The sequence below is a fragment of the Tenrec ecaudatus genome, chromosome 1 (assembly GCF_050624435.1).
Source record: "Tenrec ecaudatus isolate mTenEca1 chromosome 1, mTenEca1.hap1, whole genome shotgun sequence".
NCBI lineage: Eukaryota > Metazoa > Chordata > Mammalia > Afrosoricida > Tenrecidae > Tenrec > Tenrec ecaudatus.
In genome coordinates, this window is record NC_134530.1 from 60,684,799 (window position 1) to 60,691,120 (window position 6,322).

A 6,322-nucleotide genomic window follows, 5' to 3' on the forward strand; every position below is an offset into this window, starting at 1 on the left:
ATCGTTTGGACCGGTCCTGTCAATGATGATCATAATTCGCTTTCATGCCCATGACCTTGCCTGCGACGGTACGTGCAATCAAGAAGCATCGCTGATTGTTGGCGATTGGAACGCCAAAGTTGGACACAGAGAGGAGGGACAGTGGTTGGAAAGTAGGGTCTTGGTGATAGAAATGCCGCTGGAGACCACAGGAGAGAATGTGGGAAAACCAATGACTTGCTCATCGCAAATACCCTTTCTCAACAACACACACGCAAACACACGAGCTCCAGAAGGAACACAGAAATCAAATGGATGCTCTTAGGAGAAACTCGTGCTTGGTAAAGCGGAGGGGCAGTCATAAAGAGCAAGGCCCTTGACGAGGCGGATTGACACGGGGGCTGCAGTCACGGGCTCACACGTAAGAACAACTGTGAGAATGGCCCAGGGCTGGCCAGTGGTTCGTGCTGCTGTACGTCCAACTGCCTGTGAGTTGGACCCGAATCAACCGCGGCATCAAGAAGCCGCCCCGGGCAGTGTGTAATCCGTGAGTGTGACAAACACTCAAAGAGTGTTCAAAGCAGAGCGAAGCTTCTTTTCATCTCCCCGTTGGAGCATGATGGGCTGGAGGCCTGGTTGTGGGCCAAACCCAGCAGTCACTTTCTCATTGCCTGTCCTTGGGCAAGTCACTTGAGTCCTCTGAGGTGCATCCCTTGAACTCCTGCGTCCTGCCTAGAGAAGTCGGGGGTACGGGGTTTTCCCTCTAATACCATGCAGAAGGGGAGAACCTGTCAGTGATCTCTAGAGCTTTGACTAAATAAAGCTCATTGAGGTAAGGAAACCTTCAAGGTCATTTAGTCTAAATCCTAAAGGTCTCAAGAGCAGGGGTGGCCTTTTCTAGATTATAGCAAGATCAGCAGACCCTGTGGCCTTGAACTCAGCTCTTCTGCTTGAAGACTGTTGCTCATGCTCCTTCCCACAAGGTGACTGGGGAGAGCGGTTGTAGGCTTCCCTGGATGACTTGACCTTGGAGCACCTCTGTGAGCCTCCGCTTGTCCAGTGCAAAGGAGAGGGGTGTCCTTACCTGCTCCCTGCAGAGTGGAGTTGGTCGGTGTGAGGACAAGAGAGAACAGATGGGCACAGGCGAGGAACTGAAGGCGTGAGGGAACAAGAGGGGACTGAGGTCAGACGGAAACCTGCCTTCTCGTTTTGAGGCCCTAAGCCTGGGGAGGGGGAGGGACATGTGGGGCTCCTGGCCCAGAGCCCAGGGAGGGGTTCATGGGGTTTCTGGCTCAGTGCCACCTCGTTGGGCTGTGGGTGGAGTGACTCAGAGATGGGGCTGTCAAGCTTGCGAGTGTCCTAGAAATGAAATCTTGGGCTCCTGGCGAATTTCCCTCACCTTCTGGGGCTGAGAACGACAGCATTTTGGGGAACTCGGATTAAAATACAAGAAGAAGCATAACCCCAACCTTTTGGTTTTCCTTTAAGGGGAAAGATAGCGAGTTTGGGAGCCTCGGCAGCATATGCCGGGCATATTTTTGGAGTACCCTTTTCCTCTCTGAAGTTCCTCTCTTAATTTAGGAGTGCAAACGCAACCTTATGTAATTTGGTTCACTCCAGAAAATGATCATATTTGGCACATTCCACCCCAAACTACAGCTTGCCTAGACAAATCTGCTGATCGAATGATGCTTTAGACGGCCATGACGAATGGCACTCTGGACAGCTGAGCTTCTAGAGTGAACTCCTCTGAGGTGAGAAGACAGAACTATGGGGTGAGAGAACGGAGGACCAATGCATGGAAACATGTATGTCGGAAGGAAGGCCTGACAAGCTGTGTCTGAAAAGCTACAGCCTTGAAGATCCTGCTGGGTGAAAAATTCTAGTCTGCTCCACACACAGGCATCACCATGAGCTGAACTGGACGTGCCTTTCCCAGACCTGAGCCCAAATTCTGAGCCTATACATCCTTACTGGAGCAGACAGACTCATCTTCCTCCTGCAGAGCTGCGGGTGGGTTGTGAACTGCTGGCCTTGCAGTTGGCAGCCTAACATCTAGCCCACAGCCCATATCCGGGCTCCTTTGTATCTGCATACTTTCACACAGCAATGGCTATGAAGTTATAGGTGCTTATTATGACCTGTGTTTCACTGTTTCATAACCCATAGGCACACAGATCTTCAGAGAGGCTAAGTCACTCGCATCATGCTCCACAGCCACTAACTGGTTATGGTTACAGGTGCACTACAAGTTGCCCTTTAATTCACTTTTCTAAAAGACCCACTTCTGTCATGGCACCAGCAAACCACCAGCCCTGGCTGGACTGTGGGAGGCTTTTAGCCTTGGTTTAAGGTTGCCGATTACATGAGGACATGACTTGTCGGTCAATGTGTTGTACTGGGGTGGGTTCCGTGTTGCTAGGATGCTGGAAGATCTGTCACTGGTATTTCAAATACCGGGGTCACTGTGTCAACTTGGCTAGGCCATGAACTCCAGGATCATGTGGGTGTGCTCTGTTTTAAAATCGGATGGAACTATCCTACATCGTGTGATGTGATGTAATCATCTTCCACTGCATGTGTTGCAAATACTAATCTTCATGTGTGAACGGACTCATTAACTTGAGCTTCATTTTACTTGGATCCCCAATTCGTACTCATGGAAGCATCAGCCAAGCAATCAAACGGTGTAGTGCATCGGGCAAATCTGCCGCACAAGACCCATGTGAAGTGTTACGGAGCACAGGTGCCCCTCTGAAGACTCGGGTGTGTCTGGCCTAAGCCAACGCACGCATGTGCACACAGCCCCAAAGAAAGTTACCTGGTGAAAAGTAGAAAGGCCAATCTTTGAAGGGGCAGAGACCCTTCTCAGAAGCAGACAGGGTTAGAGGCATCGGTCATCGATTATGGGTCACTAATTATGTGACCGAGATGGGTGAGTGCAGGGACTGCTCTGCCACGTCTAACTGTTGATTCTGCCAGAAATTGCAGGGCAATGGACTTCTTTGTTGAAGCACACGGATCAAAATGCAGTTTGCTCTCATTGAGCAGGAAGCACAGGGGGAAAGCAGTGGAGGGGTGGCACAGTGAGGGCCCTGTAATGGATAAGTTGGAACAAAGTCTGTATGAGTGGCTGACCGCAGAGCTGATGATCTGCTCTGTTAACATTCATCTAACTCACAGGAAAAGTAAAACTCAGACAAAAACCCAAAGCAATAACAACAGAAACAGCCAGCGAAAGAAACCTAATCAATAACAGTGGGACATTGTTTGACGCGGTGCTGGCAGGTGGACCCCTCAGGTTGGGTGATGCTCAATATATGACTGCGGAAGAGCTGCTCCCCCAAGGCAGAGGTGGCCTTAATAATGTAGATGGAACCCCTGGCTATGGACAACTGGTTGGTGGTGGTGCTCTTATATCAGTCAGGGGCAGAGCAGACTGGCAGCCCTTTGTTCATCCTAGCTTGATGCCCAGATTGTGGCCAGAGCTGTTTCATGCCTAGGGCACAAAAAAAAATAATGTAGATGGAATAAAGCTTTCAGGACCTGCGTTTGTTGATGTGATGTGGCTCCAAATGGGAAGAAGCAGGTGCAAACATCTATTAAAAATCAGATTGTGGAATATACAAACTACAAATACAGGACAATTGGAAGTTTCAAAAATGTAATGGAATACTTGAAAATAGATATCCTAGGCATTAGTGAGCTGAAATGAACTTGTATTGGCCATTTTGAATCAGGCAATCATATCTCTACTATGCTGGAAATAGAAAATTGAAGAGTAGCAGCCTTACATTTGTTGTCAAGAAAGATATTCTAAGATCTATCCTGAAGTACAATGCTATCAGCACAAGGATACTGTCTATACAGGTTTACAAGGAAGATCAGTTAATATGAATATTCTTCAAATTTATACACCAACTACTACTAATGGCAAAGGTGAAGAAATTGAAGATATTTATTATCTTCTGAAATCTGAAACTTATCAAACATACCATGAACTGGTAATTACGGGGGATTTAAGTATATAAGTTGTTAACAAACAAACAAAAAACCAAGTATTTAGAAAATACAGTTTCAGTGATAGGAATGATGCTGGAGATCGCAGGAGAGAGTTTTGTAAGATCGATGACATAATCATTGGAAATAATTTTTTAACAGCATAAATGGGAACTATACACATGGACCCCTTCGCTAGAATGCACAGAATCAAGTGGACTACATCTGTGGAAAGAGACAATGGAGAAATTCCATGTCATCAGTCAGAACAAGGCCAGAGGCTGACTACAGAACAGACCAACAATTGCCATATGCAAATTCAAGTTAAAGCTGAAGAAAATTGAAATTACTTCATGAAAGCCAAAGTAGGACTTTGCTTATTTTCTACCTGAATTTAGGGACAATCTCCAGAGTAGGGTTAAGCATTCATGCTCGAAGACCAGAGGAAGAGTGTGAAATGACAGCAAAAGGCAGGAAGAAATAGCAACCACAGTGGATGTCAGAGAGACCTGGAGACTTGCTCTTGAATGTAGTGTAGCTGAAGGAAAGGGAAGAAATGATGAAATAAGAACGATTAAAAGAGAAGAGCCTGCTCAGAATTTCTCAAGCTGAAAAACGGAAGAAAAGAATGACAGCCCTCATTGCACAATTGAAGGATTCTGTGGGCAAACTATAGAATACCGCTGGAAGCATCAACAGAAAATACAAGGAATACACAGAGCCACTGTACCCTCCCCCCCCCGCCAAAGAATTGGTTGATATTCAACCATATCAGGAGGCAGCCTGCGATCAAGAACTGATGATGGCAATGGACAAAGTCCAAGCTGCACTGACAGCGTTGGTACAAACTAGGCTCCAAGAACTGACAAATACCAGTTGAGATATTTCAACAACTTGATGCACCCTGGAAATGCTCACTCTTTCATGTCTAGAAATTTGAAAGACAGCTAGCTCTCTGGCCAACTGACTGAAAGAGAGCCATATTCATGTTATTCCAAAGAAAGACAGTCCAATAGAGTGCAGAAAGTATTGAACAATATTATTGCTATCACACACAAGTAGAATCTCTCAGAAGGTATTTTTAAAATTTGTCTTAGTACATCCACGGAGAACTGCCAGGAATCCAAGCCAGAGTCGTAAGAGGAGGCGTCCTGGCTGACGTCAGGTGGATCTTGGTTAAAAGCAGAGAACACTAGAAAGCTGTTTACCTGTGCTTTAGTGATGCATTAGACACAGAGGCAGTTTACTATGTGAATCATAAGAAATTACAGATAACATTTCAAAGAATGGGAATTCCAGAGCCCTCATTGTGCTTATGTGGAACTAGCATGTAGACCAAGAGGCAGCTGTTCGAACAGACAAGGAGATACTGAGTTGCGTGAAAGGTGTGAGCCAGGGTTATGTTCTTCTACCACCTTATGAGATATTTACGTTGAGCAAGTGCTCTTTGACCATGGGTCCTATGAAGACTGCGGCGTCGGGGCGGGAGGAAGACCTGTGATACGCAGACGACACGAGCTTGCTTCCTGAAAGGGAAGAGAACTTGAAACACTCGCCGGTGGAAACCAAAGACTCCACCTTTCAGTACGGAGTACACCTCCACCCAGAGAAAGCAGCAACCCTTCCACCTGGGCCAAGAGGCGGCAGCATGACAAATGCAGCAAATACTGACGTGGTCAAGGATGGCCTTTGCTGGACTCCATAATCAATGCCTATGGGAGCAGCAGCCAGAAAGTTGAACGACAAATGACACTGGGAAAACCTGCTACTAAAGGGATTCTGCAAAATGGCGTTTGCAATTACCTCACATGTGGGAGAAAGCTCGCCAAGGGACTGGAAGGCCAAAAAGAGCTGACGTTTTTGAATTATGGTCTTTAAAGAATATGGGGAGCAAATGCCTTGAGAATGATTGGGGCAATGGGGAGGGAGGGGGGGAAAAAGAGGACCTGATGCAAGGGGCTTAAGTGGAGAGCAAATGCCTTGAGAATGATTGGGGCAGGGAATGTATGGATGTGCTTTATACAATTGATGTATGTATATGTATGGATTGTGGTAAGAGTTGTTTGAGTCCCTAATAAAATGTAAAAGAAGAAAAGAGAAAAAAATGATTAGGGCAAAGAATGTACAGATGTGCTTTATACAATTGATGTATGTATATGTATGAACTGTGAAAAGAATTGTATCAGCCCCAATAAATCGTTAAAATAAAAAAAAATAAAATAAATAAATTAAAAAAAAAAAGAATATGGGAAGTGCCGCAAACCGCCAGAAGGACAGACCCATTGGTCTCGGAAGAAGTAGAGCCAGTGTGCTCCTTAGAGGCAAGGATGGGGAGATTTCATCT

The 6,322-nt window shown here is 46.1% G+C and overlaps 1 pseudogene; it reads left to right on the top strand.

Moving 5' to 3' along the window:
* The first annotated feature begins 3,355 nt into the window (after positions 1 to 3,355).
* Positions 3,356 to 3,491, top strand: LOC142437882 (small nucleolar RNA SNORA48; annotated as a pseudogene).
* The last annotated feature ends 2,831 nt before the right edge of the window (positions 3,492 to 6,322 follow it).